Source organism: Lagenorhynchus albirostris, chromosome X (genome assembly GCF_949774975.1).
Source record: "Lagenorhynchus albirostris chromosome X, mLagAlb1.1, whole genome shotgun sequence".
NCBI lineage: Eukaryota > Metazoa > Chordata > Mammalia > Artiodactyla > Delphinidae > Lagenorhynchus > Lagenorhynchus albirostris.
The window spans coordinates 62,833,447-62,850,763 of record NC_083116.1 but is presented as its reverse complement, the minus strand read 5'-3'; positions in this window follow the sequence as shown (position 1 = coordinate 62,850,763).

Below are 17,317 nucleotides of genomic sequence, written 5' to 3'. Positions count from 1 at the left end.
GTACCGCAAAAAAAAAAATCAAATGATATTAAATATCCATGATTGTAGAGAAAAAAATGAATGATAAAATTAGTTAATTGATCCAAAAGACCGTACATAAGTTGAGAAGGAGATGTATAAAATGAAAGATGAGGAGTTCCCTGGCAGTCCTGTGGTTAGGGCTCTACTGCACAGTGCAGCCAAAACAAAACAAAACAAAGATGAATGGACAACAGAGACAGAGTTTGGTAGATTGCAGATTTAATCCCAAATATGTAAGTACTTGCATTGAAATAGTAACCAAAGAATGTGATACTTTATCTCTACTACTGTTTAACACTATGTTAAAGTTATTAGTTAATACAATTAGAATCTTAAGAATTGAGAAAAAAGACAAAGCTTTTTCTATTTAGAGATTATATCATTATATAGTTAGGAAAGCACAAATTGAGAAAAAAAGTGCAAAAAATATTAAGAAAATTTTTGAAGTAATGAGATGCAAAATTCTTATAGAAAAATCAAAAGATTTCACTTATAAAAATGAAAAACAATTAAAATATGTAACAAACTAGGAAACCCAATTACAGTAGCAGAAATAAACAAAAATCATAGGAATTTTTTTTTAATGTACAAAACTTAATGAGGAAGATTATGAAACATTTCTGAAAGGACTAAATTTAGACATATCATTTTTTCAAAGGACTTAGTTTATATTTGTAACGTAATCTTAAAAATAATAAAAGGTTTATTTATTTTTGGTATCAGACAAGTTAATTCTAAAGTTTATATGGAAAAATCATTAAGCCTGTAAAAAATGAAAAAAAAATCTGTGTGTGTATATGCATAGCTATAAAATATATAGCTTCAAAAATTAAGATTGTGGAAATCCATGCCAGTTATCAATGTATTTCCTCTCAGCTCCAAATTCACCCTGCAATACTTACTCTATGAGAATGCATGGAATTCCTTTCAGTATTTCTCCTTTACAGTGAGCACAATGTTAAGCTGTCTTAGTAACAGCACTGAAGGAACATTATAGGATAAAGAGCCTCTCTTTCTGGTTCTGGTGGCTATACCATGAGTCAGTGGTATGAGGAGGAGGACATCCATTGGTACTCTACCCCAACCACATGTCCAGAATTGGTGGTCTCTTTGTTGCCATTCATCCTTGGCCAGGGCAGATAATCACATACCTGTGGTCTGAAATACATGAACGCCTATGCACTTTTCTAAGCATCCTGCCTGCCCTGGCACCTTGAGTCATTCTTATCACTTGTCTCCTGGATGTTATCTCAAATGGCCCTCCCAAGGCTGTAGTTCTCCCAATATGAACAGTGCATGCTCCAGGACTCCCTCCCATACAGGCACTCTTACTCCCTCTAAATACCTGTCTGCCTGGCCACAGGTTTCAGCTCACCTGCACCACGAGCATTGTTTCTTGCTTGCTCAGTGATTGTAGAACAAATCTTGCCTGGAAAACCTAGCAACATTCTCTGCTATCTAGAGGGCTACAATGAAATCTGAAACTGTATCCGTGGGGAAAGGGTCTCCCTTTGAGGTTTGTCCTTCCTTGGGCACTGCCCCTCAGCTGCAAGACACCCTGTGAGTCCTCTTACATCTCATAGCTACTATTTATTATAGCTTAATATTTCTTTATATGAAATATCTCCATGTTTAAATCACTGAGAAGTTTCTGTATACTGATAGCAACCAAAGCAATACAGAATTAGTTCCTGGAGTAGTCTCATGATATAGCTCACTTAAGATGAAATTTTGGGCTTTGTTTTGTTGGGATAAAGTGCCATGCTGAGCTCATTGACAATGGGAAGCGCAATGCTAGCAGGAATGATATGTGACGGCATCACAAAATCAATCAATTTTCATCTGTGGTTGGCAAGATTCCTCAACCTTGATACTATTGACATTTTGGTGCAGATAATTATTTGTGGTGGGGAATTGTTGTGTGCCTTGTAGTATGTATAGCAGCACCCCTGACCTCTTCCCACTGGATGACTGTAGCATTCCCAACAAATTTTTACAACTAAAAGTATCTTCAGGCATTGCCTAATGTCCTCTGGGTGAATGAAGCAAAATTGTTCCTGGATGAAACTCCTGAATTGATTATGATGAAATTGAGCGTTCAAGTAACTGCTGCACTTAACAATTATGGTGGCAATGATGACTATAAGAACTCTAAGGACTGTGCAACTGATTCTTTTGAGCACACTTAAACACCTATAGAGAAAAAATGGCAAGCTCAAATTCAGAGTTCAATTCTAAGAACTGAAGATCTTACATGACAACACTAAAGGAATGTTTTATTTCTTGTTACTGCTGAAAATCAAACACAAATTAAATTGTGTGGGTTGTTGAATTACAATGACAGTTGAATTCACAGTTTTGCAAGTTGCTTATGAGACTATTAGGGTATAGATTGATAAAGAATGGGATCATTAAAATTGGAATGATTGGATCCAGAAGAAATAAACAATTTTGAATGCACAATCTATTCTGAGCCTAAAAGTAGCTTGTCAGCAACCTTTCTCCTTGGGAAATTTTCAGGAGATTTATTGGTATGGAATGTGGTAAGATTTATCCTCCAAGGTGATAAACAAGTTGTTAGATTTCACACCACCCACTATAAAAAAGGAAGCAAAACACTTGGTAGGCGTTCTTGGATTATGGAAAAACATATATTTGAATGTGATAGTTCAATCCACTTACAGAGTCACCCATAAGACTGCCAATTTTGACTGGGGATCAGAGCAAGAGAAGACTCTATCAAATTCAGTCTGTGTCATAAACCACTCTCTCAACTTTGGTCTTTATGATCCATCAAATCCAATGATAACTTGAAGTGGCCATGGCAAATAAGGGTTCAATATTGAACTTTTGGCAAGTGCCAATTGGGGAATCAGTGGAGACTTTTAGAACTTTGTAGCAAATATAAGGCTCCTTTTGCAGATATATCCATATACCTCATCTTCTGAAAATAGCTGCCTTAATGGAAAAGTTAGATGACAATGAAGGCACAGTTATGGTGCAAATTGATGGATATTGCTGTTAAACAGTGTGCAATTTTTGCTTTAAATGAGAGGCAATTTTATTGTGCTTTGTCTCCCATAGCCTGGGTCCAGGAATTCATAGGTGGAAGTGAGAATGCTTCCTCTCACTAATAACCCATTCACAGGTCTTTGTCTTCCTTTCTAAAAATCTTTTATCTCCACTGTCTTGGGGAACTTGTTTCCAAAAGAGGAAAGACTTCCACCAAGTGAAATAGAAATGGTTCTGTTGAATGGAAAAATGAGACTATCACCTGGCCATTATGGCTTATTATGCAGTAAATCAACAGGCAGACAAATGTGCTAAACTATCAGCAGGTGTGATTGATTATAATCATCAAGGGGAAATTTGTTTGCTAAAACACAATGGAGATAAGGAAGACTATAAATGGAACCCAAAGGATTCTTTAGGGTGTCTGGTATTTCCTTGACAAATAATAAAGATTAGTGGAAAATTATAGCAAACAAATTAAGGCTGGCAACTGAGAAATCAGATCCTCTGGGGATGAAAGTTTAGGTCACCCTACCAGGTAAAGAAACCAGCTCAATTGATGTTCTTGCTGAAGGCAAGGATAATATAGAATGAGTATTTGAAAAAGAAAGCCATAGGTAAATATCAACTACAATTTCATGGTCAATTTAAGAAATGAAGTTTATAAAAGTATATTAGTTTCCTAGGGCTGCTACAACAAAATACCATAGACTACCACAGACTCAGTGGCTTATCAACAGAAATTTGTTTTCTCACAGTTCTGTAGGATAAAGTCCAACATCAAGGGCTTAGTTGGTTTGATTTCTCCTGAGGCCACTACCATTGGCTTGCAGACAGCCGCCTTCTCTTTTTGCCCTCTCATGCTCTTTCCTCTGTGTGTACATCACCTATATCTCTCTTTTTCCCAGTTTTTCTCCTTATAGCAACACCAGTCAGATTGAATTAGAACTCAGCCTAACTAATTCATTTACTTACTTCTTTAAAAGCCCTATATCTAAACACTATCTCCAAATATTTTGAGGTACTAGGATTAGGGCTGCAACATATGAAAGCCTTCCATACTTCTATGTGCTTTTTTTATGATAGCTGCCACCACATTCTTGGGAAAGACATGACTTGTGCTCACTTCAGGTCCAGCACCCTCACCAAAGCCACTGGGCCCATGCAGACTGTATAGGATCACACCCACACAAGGACACTGCTTCAAACCTGGGATAGGTAACTGTTTCATGTAATTTCATACAGACAGAAAAGGTTAAGCAAAATGAGAAAGCAGAGGAATTTGTTTCAAATGAAGAAACAAGAAAAAAATCCTGAAAAATCAACTAATAAAAAAAGGTATTTTATCATATAAAGAGTTCAAAGCATTAGTGATAAGAATGTTAAATGAACTAGGGGAAAGAATAGATGAACACAGTGAGAATTTTATCAAGGGACTGGAAAATGTAAAAAAGAACCAGTCAGGCTGTTGAAGGGGAAGATGGCGGAAGAGTAAGACGCGGAGATCACCTTCCTCTCCACAGATACACCAGAAGTACATCTACGCGTGGAACAACTCCTACGGAGCACCTACTGAACGCTGGCAGAAGACCTCAGACCTCCCAAAAGGCAAGGAACCCCCCACGTATCTGGTTAGGGCAAAAGAAAAAACTAAACAGAGACAAAAGGATAGGGACGGGTCCTGCACCAGCGGGAGAGAGCTGTGAAGGAGGAAAAGTGTCCACACACTAGGAAGCCCCTTCGCGGGTGGAGACTTCGGGAGGCGGAGTGGGGGAGCTTGGGAGCCGCGGAGGAGAACACAGCAACAGGGGTGCGGAGGGCAAAGCGGACAGATTCCAGCGCAGAGGATCGGGGCCGACCGGCACTCACCAGCCAAGAGGCTTGTCTGCTCGCCCGCCGGGGCGGGCGGGACTGGGAGCTGAGGCTCCGGCTTTTGTCGGAGCGCCGGGAGAGGACTGAGGTTGGCGGTGTGAACACAGCCTGCAGGGCGTTGGTGCGCCGCGGCTGGCCGGGAGAGAGTCCGGGGAGGGGTCTGGACCTGCCGAAGAGGCAAGAGACTTTTACGTCCCTCTTTGTTTCCTGGTGCACGAGGAGAGGGGATTAAGAGCGCTGCTTGAGAGGGCTCCAGGGACGGGCGCGAGCCGCGGCTAAGATTGCGGAGCCCAGAGATGGACATGGGACGCTGAGGCCGCTGCTGCCGCTGTCAGGAGGCCTGTGTGCGAGCACAGGTCACTAGCCACACGCCCTTCCGGGGAGCCTGTGCAGCCCGCCACTGCCAGGGTCCCGGGATCCAGGGACGGCTCCCCCGGGAGAGCGCACGGCGCCCTCAGGCTGCAGCGTCACGCCGGCCTCTGCCGCTGCTGGCCCGCCCCACACTCCGTGACCCTCCCTACCCCCCGGCCTGGGTGAGCCAGAGCCTCCGAATCAGCGGCTCCTTTAACCCCGTCCTGTCTGAGCAAAGAACAGACGCCCTCCGGCGACCTACACGCACAGGCGGGGCCAAATCCAAAGCTGAGCCCCTGGGAACTGTCAGAACAAAGAAGAGAAAGGGAAATCTCTCCCAGCAGCCTCAGAAGCAGCGGATTAAAGCTCCACAATCAACTTGATATACCCTGCATCTGTGGAATACCTGAATAGACAACGAATCATCCCAAATTAAGGAGCCCTGTGGATGAAAGGCTCTTGGTGCTGCAGCCAGGAGTCAGTGCTGTGCCTCTGAGGTGGGAGAGCCAACTTCAGGACACTGGTCCACAAGAGACCTCCCAGCTGCACATACTATCAAACAGCAAAAATCTCCGAGAGATCTCCATCTCAACGCCAGCACCCAGCTTCACTCAACGACCAGCAAGCTACAGTGCTAGACATCATATGCCAAACAACTAGCAAGACAGGAACACAACCCCACCCATTAGCAGAGAGGCTGCCCAAAATCATAGTAAGTCTACAGACACCCCAAAACACACCACCAGACGTGGACCTGCCCACCAGAAAGACAAGATCCAGCCTCATCCACCAGAACACAGGCACTAGTACCCTCCACCAGGAAGCCTACAAACCCACTGAACCAACCTTAGCCACTGGGGACAGACACAAAAAACAACAGGAACTACGAACCTTCAGCCTGCAAAAAAGGAGACCCCAAACACAGTAAGATAAGCAAAATGAAAAGACAGAAAAACACACAGCAGATGAAGGAGCAAGATAAAAACCCACCAGACCTAACAAATGAAGAGGAAATAGGCAGTCTACCTGAAAAAGAATTCAGAATAATGATAGTAAGGTTGATCTGAAATCTTGGAGATAGAATGGACAATAGAATGGACAAATTGCAAGAATCAGTTAACAAGGACCTAGAAGAACTAAAGATGAAACAAGCAACGATGAACAACACAATAAATGAAATTAAAAATACTCTAGATGGGATCAATAGCAGAATAACTGAGGCAGAAGAACGGATAAGTGACCTGGAAGATAAAATAGTGGAAATAACTACTGCAGAGCAGAAAAAAGAAAAAAGAATGAAAAGAACTGAGGACAGTCTCAGAGACCTCTGGGACAACATTAAACGCACCAACATTCGAATTATAGGGGTTCCAGAAGAAGAAGAGAAAAAGAAAGGGACTGAGAAAATATTTGAAGAGATTATAGTTGAAAACTTCCCTAATATGGGAAAAGAAATAGTTAATCAAGTCCAGGAAGCACAGAGAGTCCCATACAGGATAAATCCAAGGAGAAATACGCCAAGACACATATTAATCAAACTGTCAAAAATTAAATACAAAGAAAACATATTAAAAGCAGCAAGGGAAAAACAACAAATAACACACAAGGGAATCCCCATAAGGTTAACAGCTGATCTTTCAGCAGAAACTCTGCAAGCCAGAAGGGAGTGGCAGGACATATTGAAAGTGTTGAAGGAGAAAAACCTGCAACCAAGATTACTTTACCCAGCAAGGATCTCATTCAGATTTGATGGAGAAATTAAAACCTTTACAGACAAGCAAAAGCTGAGAGAGTTCAGCACCACCAAACCAGCTCTACAACAACTGCTAAAGGAACTTCTCTAGGCAAGAAACACAAAAGAAGAAAAGGACCTACAATAATGAACCCAAAACAATTAAGAAAATGGGAATAGGAACACACATATCGATAATTACCTTAAATGTAAATGGACTAAATGCTCCCACCAAAAGACACAGATTGGCTGAATGGATACAAAAACAAGACCCATATATTTGCTGTCTACAAGAGACCCACTTCAGACCTAGAGACACATACAGACTGAAAGTAAGGGGATGGAAAAAGGTATTTCATGCAAATGGAAACCAAAAGAAAGCTGGAGTAACAATTCTCATATCAGACAAAATAGACTTTAAAACAAAGACTATTAGAAGAGACAAAGAAGGACACTACATAATGATCAAGGGATCGATCCAAGAGGAAGATATAACAATTGTAAATATTTATGCACCCAACTTAGGTGCACCTCAATACATAAGGCAAATACTGACAACCATAAAAGGGGAAATCGACAGTAAGACATTCATAGTAGGGGACTTTAACACCCCACTTTCACCAATGGACAGATCATCCAAAATGAAAATAAATAAGGAAACACAAGCTTTAAATGATACATTAAACGAGATGGAGTTAATTGATATTTATAGGACATTCCATCCAAAAACAACAGAATACACATTTTTCTCAAGTGCTCATGGAACATTCTCCAGGATAGATCATATCTTGGGTCACAAATCAAGCCTTGGTAAATTTAAGAAAATTGAAATTGTATCAAGTATCTTTTCTGACCACAACGCCATGAGACTAGATATCAATTACAGGAAAAGATCTGTAAAAAATACAAACACATGGAGGCTAAACAATACACTACTTAATAATGAAGTGACCACTGAAGAAATCAAAGAGGAAATCAAAAAATACCTAGAAACAAACGACAATGGAGACACAACGACCCAAAACCTGTGGGATGCAGCAAAAGCAGTTTTAAGGGGGAAGTTTATAGCAATACAAGCCCACCTTAAGAAGCAGGAAACATCTCGAATAAACAACCTAACCTTGCACCTCAAGCAATTAGAGAAAGAAGAACAAAAAGACCCCAAAGCTAGCAGAAGGAAAGAAATCATAAAAATCAGATCAGAAATAAATGAAAAAGAAATGAAGGAAACAATAGCAAAGATCAATAAAACTAAAAGCTGGTTCTTTGAGAAGATAAACAAAATAGATAAACCACTAGCCAGACTCATCAAGAAAAAAAGGGAGAAGACTCAAATCAATAGAATTAGAAATGAAAAAGGAGAGGTAACAACTGACACTGCAGAAATAAAAGAGATCATGAGAGATTACTACAAGCAACTCTATGCCAATAAAATGGACAATCTGGAAGAAATGGACAAATTCTTGGAAATGCACAACCTGCCAAGACTGAATCAGGAAGAAATAGAAAATATGAACAGACCAATCACAAGCACTGAAATTGAAACTGTGATTAAAAATCTTCCAACAAACAAAAGCCCAGGACCAGATGGCTTCACAGGCGAATTCTATCAAACATTTAGAGAAGAGCTAACACCTATCCTTCTCAAACTCTTCCAAAATATAGCAGAGGGAGGAACACTCCCAAACTCCTTCTACGAGGCCACCATCACCTTGATACCAAAACCAGACAAGGATGTCACAAAGAAAGAAAACTACAGGCCAATATCACTGATGAACATAGATGCAAAAATCCTCAACAAAATACTAGCAAACAGAATCCAACAGCACATTAAAAGGATCATACACCATGATCAAGTGGGGTTTATTCCAGGAATGCAAGGATTCTTCAATATACGCAAATCTATCAATGTGATAAACCATATTAACAAACTGAAGGAGAAAAACCATATGATCATCTCAATAGATGCAGAGAAAGCTTTTGACAAAATTCAACACCCATTTATGATAAAAACCCTGCAGAAAGTAGGCATAGAGGGAACTTTCCTCAACATAATAAAGGCCATATATGACAAGCCCACAGCAAACATCATCCTCAATGGTGAAAAACTGAAAGCATTTCCACTAAGATCAGGAACAAGACAAGGTTGCCCACTCTCACCACTCTTATTCAACATAGTTTTGGAAGTTTTAGCCACAGCAATCAGAGAAGAAAAGGAAATAAAAGGAATCCAAATCGGAAAAGAAGAAGTAAAGCTGTCACTGTTTGCAGATGACATGATCCTATACATAGAGAATCCTAAAGATGCTACCAGAAAACTACTAGAGCTAATCAATGAATTTGGTAAAGTGGCAGGATACAAAATTAATGCACAGAAATCTCTGGCATTCCTATATACTAATGATGAAAAATCTGAAAGTGAAATCAAGAAAACACTCCCATTTACCATTGCAACAAAAAGAATAAAATATCTAGGAATAAACCTACCTAAGGAGACAAAAGATCTGTATGCAGAAAATTATAAGACACTGATGAAAGAAATTAAAGACGATACAAATAGATGGAGAGATATACCATGTTCTTGGATTGGAAGAATCAACATTGTGAAAATGACTCTACTACCGAAAGCAATCTATAGATTCAATGCAATCCCTATCAAACTACCACTGGCATTTTTCACAGAACTAGAACAAAAAATTTTGCAATTTGTATGGAAACACAAAAGACCCCGAATAGCCAAAGCAATTTTGAGAACGAAAGAAGGAACTGGAGGAATCAGGCTCCCAGACTTCAGACTATACTACAAAGCTACAGTTATCAAGACGGTATGGTACTGGCACAAAAACAGAAAGATAGATCAATGGAACAGGATAGAAAGCCCAGAGATAAACCCACGCACATATGGTCACCTTATCTTTGACAAAGGAGGCAGAAATGTACAGTGGAGAAAGGACAGCCTATTCAATAAGTGGTGCTGGGAAAACTGGACAGCTACATGTAAAGGTATGAAATTAGATCACTCCCTAACACCATACACAAAAATAAGCTCAAAATGGATTAAAGACCTAAATGTAAGGCCAGAAACTATCAAACTCTTAGAGGAAAACATAGGCAGAACACTCTATGACATAAATCACAGCAAGGTCCTTTTTGACCCACCTCCTAGAGAAATGGAAATAAAAACAAGAGTAAACAAATGGGACCTAATGAAACTTAAAAGCTTTTGCGCAGCAAAGGAAACCATAAAGAAGACCAAAAGACAACCCTCAGAATGGGAGAAAATATTTGCAAATGAAGCAACTGACAAAGGATTGATCTCCAAAATTTATAAGCAGCTCATGCAGCTTAATAACAAAAAAACAAACAACCCAATCCAAAAATGGGCAGAAGACCTAAATAGACATTTCTCCAAAGAAGATATACAGAGTGCCAACAAACACATGAAAGAATGCTCAACATCACTAATCATGAGAGAAATGCAAATCAAAACTACAATGAGATATCATCTCACACCAGTCAGAATGGCCATCATCAAAAAATCTAGAAACAATAAATGCTGGAGAGGGTGTGGAGAAAAGGGAACCCTCTTACACTGTTGGTGGGAATGTAAATTGGTTCAGCCACTGTGGAGAACAGTATGGAGGTTCCTTAAAAAGCTACAAATAGAACTACCATATGACCCAGCAATCCCACTACTGGGCATATACCCTGAGAAAACCATAATTCAAAAAGAGTCATGTACCAAAATGTTCATTGCAGCTCTATTTACAATAGCCCGGAGATGGAAACAACCTAAGTGTCCATCATCGGATGAATGGATAAAGAAGATGTGGCACATATATACAATGGAATATTACTCAGCCATAAAAAGAGACGAAATTGAGCTATTTGTAATGAGGTGGATAGACCTAGAGTCTGTCATACAGAGTGAAGTAAGTCAGAAAGAGAGAGACAAATACCGTATGCTAACACATATATATGGAATTTAAAAAAAAATGTCATGAAAAACCTAGGGGTGAAACAGGAATAAAGACACAGACTTACTAGAGAATGGACTTGAGGTTATGGGGAGGGGGAAGGGTAAACGGTGACAAAGCGATAAAGAGGCATGGACATATATACACTACCAAACGTAAGGTAAATAGCTAGTGGGAAGCAGCCACATAGCACAGGGAGATCAGCTCGGTGCTTTGTGACCGCCTGGAGGGGTGGGATAGGGAGGGTGGGAGGGAGGGAGACGCAAGCGGGAAGAGATATGGGAATATATGTATGTATATAACTGATTCATTTTGTTGTGAAGCTGAAGCTAACATACCATTGTAAAGCAATTATACTCCAATAAAGATGTTAAAAAAAATAAAATAAAATTTAAGGAGTGATTGGTGAAATGTCACAGGACCTCTCTTATGCAACTTCCTGAGAGTCTATAATTATTTCAAAATAAAGTTTAATTCAAGTAGTGGTAAAAAAAAAAAAAAAGAACCAGTCAGAACTGAAGAGTACAATAACTGAAAAGGAAAACACACTAGAAGGAATTAAGCAGACTAGGTGATAAGGAAGAATGCATAAATATATGGAAGGTCTTATAATGGAAATCACTCACTCGGAACAACAAAAACAAAAGCAAACAAAAAAGAGAACAGTTTAAGGAACCTTTGGGACAAAATCAAGTGTACCATACTTTGCAGTATAGGAGCCCTAGAAGGAGAAGAGAAAGAGAAAAGGGTCAAAAAATTATTTGAGGAAATTATGGTTGAAGTCTTCCTGAACCTGAAGAAGAAAACAGGTATCCACATACAGGAAGTTCAGAGAGTCCCAAAATAGATGAACCCAAAGAGATTGACACAAAGACATATCATAATTAAAATGGCAAAAGTTCAATATAAAGAGAGAATTCTAAAGGCAGCAATAAAAAATAAGGTCACATACAAGGGAAGCCCCATAAGGCTATCAGATGATTTTTCTGCAGAAACTTTGCAGGCCAGAAGGGAATGGCATATTTAAAGTGCTGAAAAATATACAACCTAGGATACTCTACCCAGCAAGATTATTATTCAGAATTGAAGGAGAGATAGCAAACTTCTCAGACAAGCAAAAACTAAAAGAGTTCATCAATACTAAATTGACCCTAAAAGAAATGTTAAAGGGTCATCTCTAAGTAGAAAAGAAAAGGCCATAACAAGAAGTAAAAATCTATAAGAAAGAAAAAAAATCCCACTAGTAAAGACATGTGTATATTTCAACATACTAACATTTCTTTCTCCTTATTTCCATTTTTATTTTATACAGAAGTTCTTGAAGCCTAGATATCCAAATTAGTCTTTAATGAAGAGAATATGAAGTAGGAATGTGACAAAATTTGTGGAAAAATTAATGTAGCCAGTAATAGATATAACTCTTGAGATTCCGCATCTTCTTATTTTGGGGAACAATTAGAACTTCTTCACTTGTCAGGATAGTTGTATCTTGTTAGGTCAAAGTGTGAACATATTTTGTTGTTATAAAGAAGTTAAAATGTGTGTAAAAAGTACGTATGGAAATAGAGTGGCCAAAGGTGTGGACTGTGCCAGTTATCAATTTATTGCCTCTTAGCTCAATTCACATTTCAGTATTTTCTCAGTAATAATGAATGCAATTCCTTTAAGTGTTTCTCCTTTACAGTAGGCTAAATGTTAAGCTTTATTAGTGGACACCAGTGGAGGCATACTGAAAATGACATGTATTCTCTAGAGGTTTTGGTGGCTGTACCATCAGGAATTGGTGTGTATATGAGGACATCTGGTGGTTCTTTTACCCTACTGTGCACTCAGAATGTGTCATGTCTTGGTGACCTTGCAGCCTAGACCTAGTATGATGATCACCTTCCTGTGGCATTCTCAAAAGAACACTTCAAGCTCCAGATATCCCATCTCCACCAGGTCTTAATTTCCTTTCATCAACTTTGATCCTTAAGATTTATTTCCCATGACCCTCTTGATTCCATAATCCTGACGAGAATATTGTGTGCTCCAGGCCTCTTTCCCACACTGGCAGCATCATTCTCTGTCCATGTCCTAATGTCAGGTACAGATTGTGGATTGCTTGCATCCTGGAAGTTTGCTTTCTACTCTCCCAGCAACTGCAAACTATCTCTAGCCTGGATAATCCAGTGAATTTCTTCGTTATCTGGTGGGCCATAACTACACTCTCTCAAAAAAGATCTTAACCTGCCTTGGTGAAGTAACTCACTTTCAAGCTTATCCTTCATTGAGAATTCTCCCTCATCTCTAGGGTACACTATAGAGTTTTCTTGTATCTTATACTTACTATTTTATCATAGTTGAATAATTGTTTGTAATAAATTTCTACTGTTCAGATGGCTGAGCAGTTTCTATTTCCTGATTAGACTCAGATTGGTACAAAGTCATAGAGAATTGGTACAGAATAGAAATTCCAGAAGTAGGCCCATATACTTTTGAAGATTGAGTACATGATAAAAGTGTGTTCTTAAAATATTATGTAAAGATATACTTGTAAATACATGTTGTTAGGTAATCAATGTAGCCATCTGGAAAATGAAATTTTGAATCTATATTCACACTATGCATCAGAATAAATATCAAAATGGGTCAAAGATTTAAATATAAAGTGACATCATAAAAGTACAAAAAATGGTAAATACTTAAAAACCAACAAAAGGAGAAAGTATTTCTAATTAAGAAAAAATTTTCATGATATACTGGGATCAGTTACTACGCTTAGAACTTTTATTCACCATTTTAACAGAGACACATGCCAGGGCAATAAGGCAAGGAATGGGAGAGAAAAATATCTATATACATATGTATATAAATATTTCATTCACTAACAACAGAATTGTGTAGGTAGAGAATTTTTAAATGTCTAGAGATAAATGACAGTAAATAAGTAAATTTAGAAAGCTTACTGGATAAAACTCAATACAAAAATGTATTATATTTTTCTACACTAGGAAGAAACATTTATAAAATATAATTTTAAAGATGATACCGCTTTAAATAGCATCAAGACAAATACTTATGAATATATCTAATAAAGATGTCACGTAAATGAGCCAAGATGGACCATTTATATTGGCCCTAGGTTGTTTATTTCTTCACTGTAGTCTGAGACATGTTGGCTTAAAAGGCTACCAGCACCAAAATCAAATTTTATTTTTAGAGTTTTATTCATAGTAAAATTAAGCAGACATTAGAGTTTACAAATACCCACTGTATTCACACATGCAGACTTCCCCATTATCAGTATCCTGCTCCAGAGTGATACATTTGTTACAATTTATCAACTTATATGGACACATCATTATCACTCAAATTCCATAGTTTACATGACAATTCACACTTGGTCTTTTATATTGTGTGGGTTTTGACAAGTGTATAATGATACATATCCACCATTACTGTACCATACAGAATAGTTTTTCTAACCCCCAAACCCACTGTTCTCTGCCTGTTCACCCCTCTTTTCCCTCTAAACTCTGACAACAACTGTTCTTTTTACCTCAATAGTTACGCTTTTTACAGAATGTAATATAATTTGAATGAGAGTGTGTAGCCTTTTCAGATTGGCTTCTTTCAGGTAGGAATATGTATTTATTTCTTTCATGTGTTTTTAGGGCTTAAGAGACCATTTATTTTTACTGCTAATATTATTCCATTGCCTGGTTGTACCACAGTTGAGTTTTCCATTTAACTACTGGAGGACAGGTTGTTTCCTTCAAAGTTTTGGCAACTATAAATAAAGTTGCTATAAAGTCCATGTACAGGTTTTTGGGTGTACAACAGTTTTCAATTTATTTGAGTGAATACCAAGGAGTGTGACTGCTGTATCACATAGTAAGAGTATGTTTAGTCTTATAAGAAACTGCCAAACTGTCTTTCAAAGTGGCTGTGCAGTGTTCCATTCCAACCAGAAATGAATCAGAGTTCCTGTTACTCTATGTCCTTGTCATTATTTGTTGTGGTCAGCATTTTGTGTATTCTCCATTCTAATAGACTTATAATGTTATATTTTTTATTGAAGTATACTTGGTATGCAGTGTTATGTTAGTTTCTGGGGTACAGCAATAGAAATTCAGTTATATATATATATATATATATATATATATATATATATATATACTTATATTCATTTTCATATCACTTTCCATTATAGGTTATGACAAGATATTGAGTACGGTTCCCTGTGCTGTACAATAGGATCTTGTTATTTATCTAGTTTATATATAGTATTTTATATCTGCTAATCCCAAACTCCTAATTTATCCCTTCCCCCTTTCCCCTTTGGTAACCATAAGTTTGTCTTCTATGTCTGTGGGTCTGTTTCTGTTTTGTAAATAAATTCATTTGTATCATATTTTAGATTCAACATATAAGTGATATCATATGTTATTTGTCTTTATCTGACTTACTTCATTTAATATGATTATCTTTATGTCCATCCACGTAGCTACAAATGGCATTATTTCATTCTTTTTTATGGCTGAGTGACATTCCATTGTATATACATACAACATCTTCTCTATTTATTCATCTGTTGTTGGATATTTAGGTTGCTTCTATGGCTTGGCTATTGTAAATAGTGCTTCTGTGAACCTTGGGGGCACATGTATCTTTTCAAATTAGAGTTTTCTCTGGATATATACCCAGGAATGGGATTTCTCAATCATATGGTAACTCTATTTTTGGCTTTTCAAGGATCCTCGATACTGTTTTCCATAGTGACTGCACCAATTTACATTCCCACCAACAAGTAGGATGGTTCCCTTTGTCCACACCCTCTCCAGCATTTATTTGTAGAAATTTTAATGATGGCCATTCTGACTGGTGTGAGGTAATACCTCATTGTAATTTTGATTTGCATTCATGTAATAATTAGCTATGTTGAACATTTTTTTTCATGTGCCCATTGGTCATATGTATGTCTTCTTTGGAGAAATACCTATTTAGGTCTTCTGAAATTTTTTTATTGTTTTTTTTCTTTTTGTTGTTAGGTATATGAGCTGTTTGTATATTTTGGAAGTTAAGCCGTTGTTGGTTGCATCCATTTGCAAATATTTTCTCCCAGTTCATAGGTTGTCTTTTCATTTTGTTTATGGTTTCCTTTGCCATGCAAATGATTCTAAGTTTGATTAGGTCCCATTTGTTTATTTTTGCCCTTATTTCTATTGCCTTGGGAGACTGAACTAAGAAAACATTGGTACAAGTTATGTCAGAGAATGTTTTGCCTATGTTCTCTTCTAGGAGTTTTATGGTGTCCTGTCTTACATTTAAATCTTTAAGACATTTTGAGTTTATTTTTGTGTATAGAGTGAGGGAGTGTTCTAACTTCATCAATTTACCTGCTGTAGTCTAACTTTCCCAACACCACTTGCCAAAGAGACTGTCTTTTCCCCATTGTACATTTTTGCCTCTTTTGTCAAAGATGAACTGACCATAGATGTGTGAGTTTATTTCTGGACACTCTATCCTGTTGCATTGATATGTATGTCTGTTTTCATGTCAATACCATGCTGTTTCAATTACTGTAGCTTTGTAGTGTTTTTGAAGTCTGGGAAGGTTATGCCTCCAACTTTGTTCTTTTTCCTCAAGATTGTTTTTGCAATTCTGGGTCTTTTATGGTTACATAAAATTTTAGAATTTTTGTTCTAGCTCTGGGAAAAATATCATGGGTAATTTGCTAGGGATTCCATTAAATCTGTATATTTATTTGTGTATTATGTCCATTTTAACAATATTAATTCTTCCAATCCAAGAGTATGGAATATCTTTCCATTTCTTTAAATCATCTTCAATTTCCTTTTATCAATGTTTTATAGTTCTCAACATATAAGTCTTTTAACTCCTTGTTCACGTTTATTCCTAATTATTTTTTTTCTTTTTGTTGGGATTTTAAAAGGTTTTTTTTTCCTTTCCCTTCTGATATTTCATTGTTAGTGTAAAGAAATGCATTAAATTTCTGTATGTTAATCTTTTATCCTGCTACCTTGCTGAAATCATTTGTCAGTTCTAGCAGTTCTTGTGTGGAGTCTTTAGGGTTTCTATATAGAGTATTAAATCATCTGCATATAATGACACTTTTACCTCTTCTTTTCCAATCTAGATACATTTTTTTCTTGTCTGATTGCTGTGGCTTGGATTTCTAATACAATATTGAATAGAAGTGGTGAGTGTGGGCATCCTTGTCTTGTTCCAGAATTTAGCAGGAAGGCTTTCAACTATTCACAAGTTAGTATTAGTTTGGCTGTGGGTTTGTCATAAATCGTTTTTGTTATGTTGAGATATGTTCCCTCTATACCTACTCTGGTAAGAG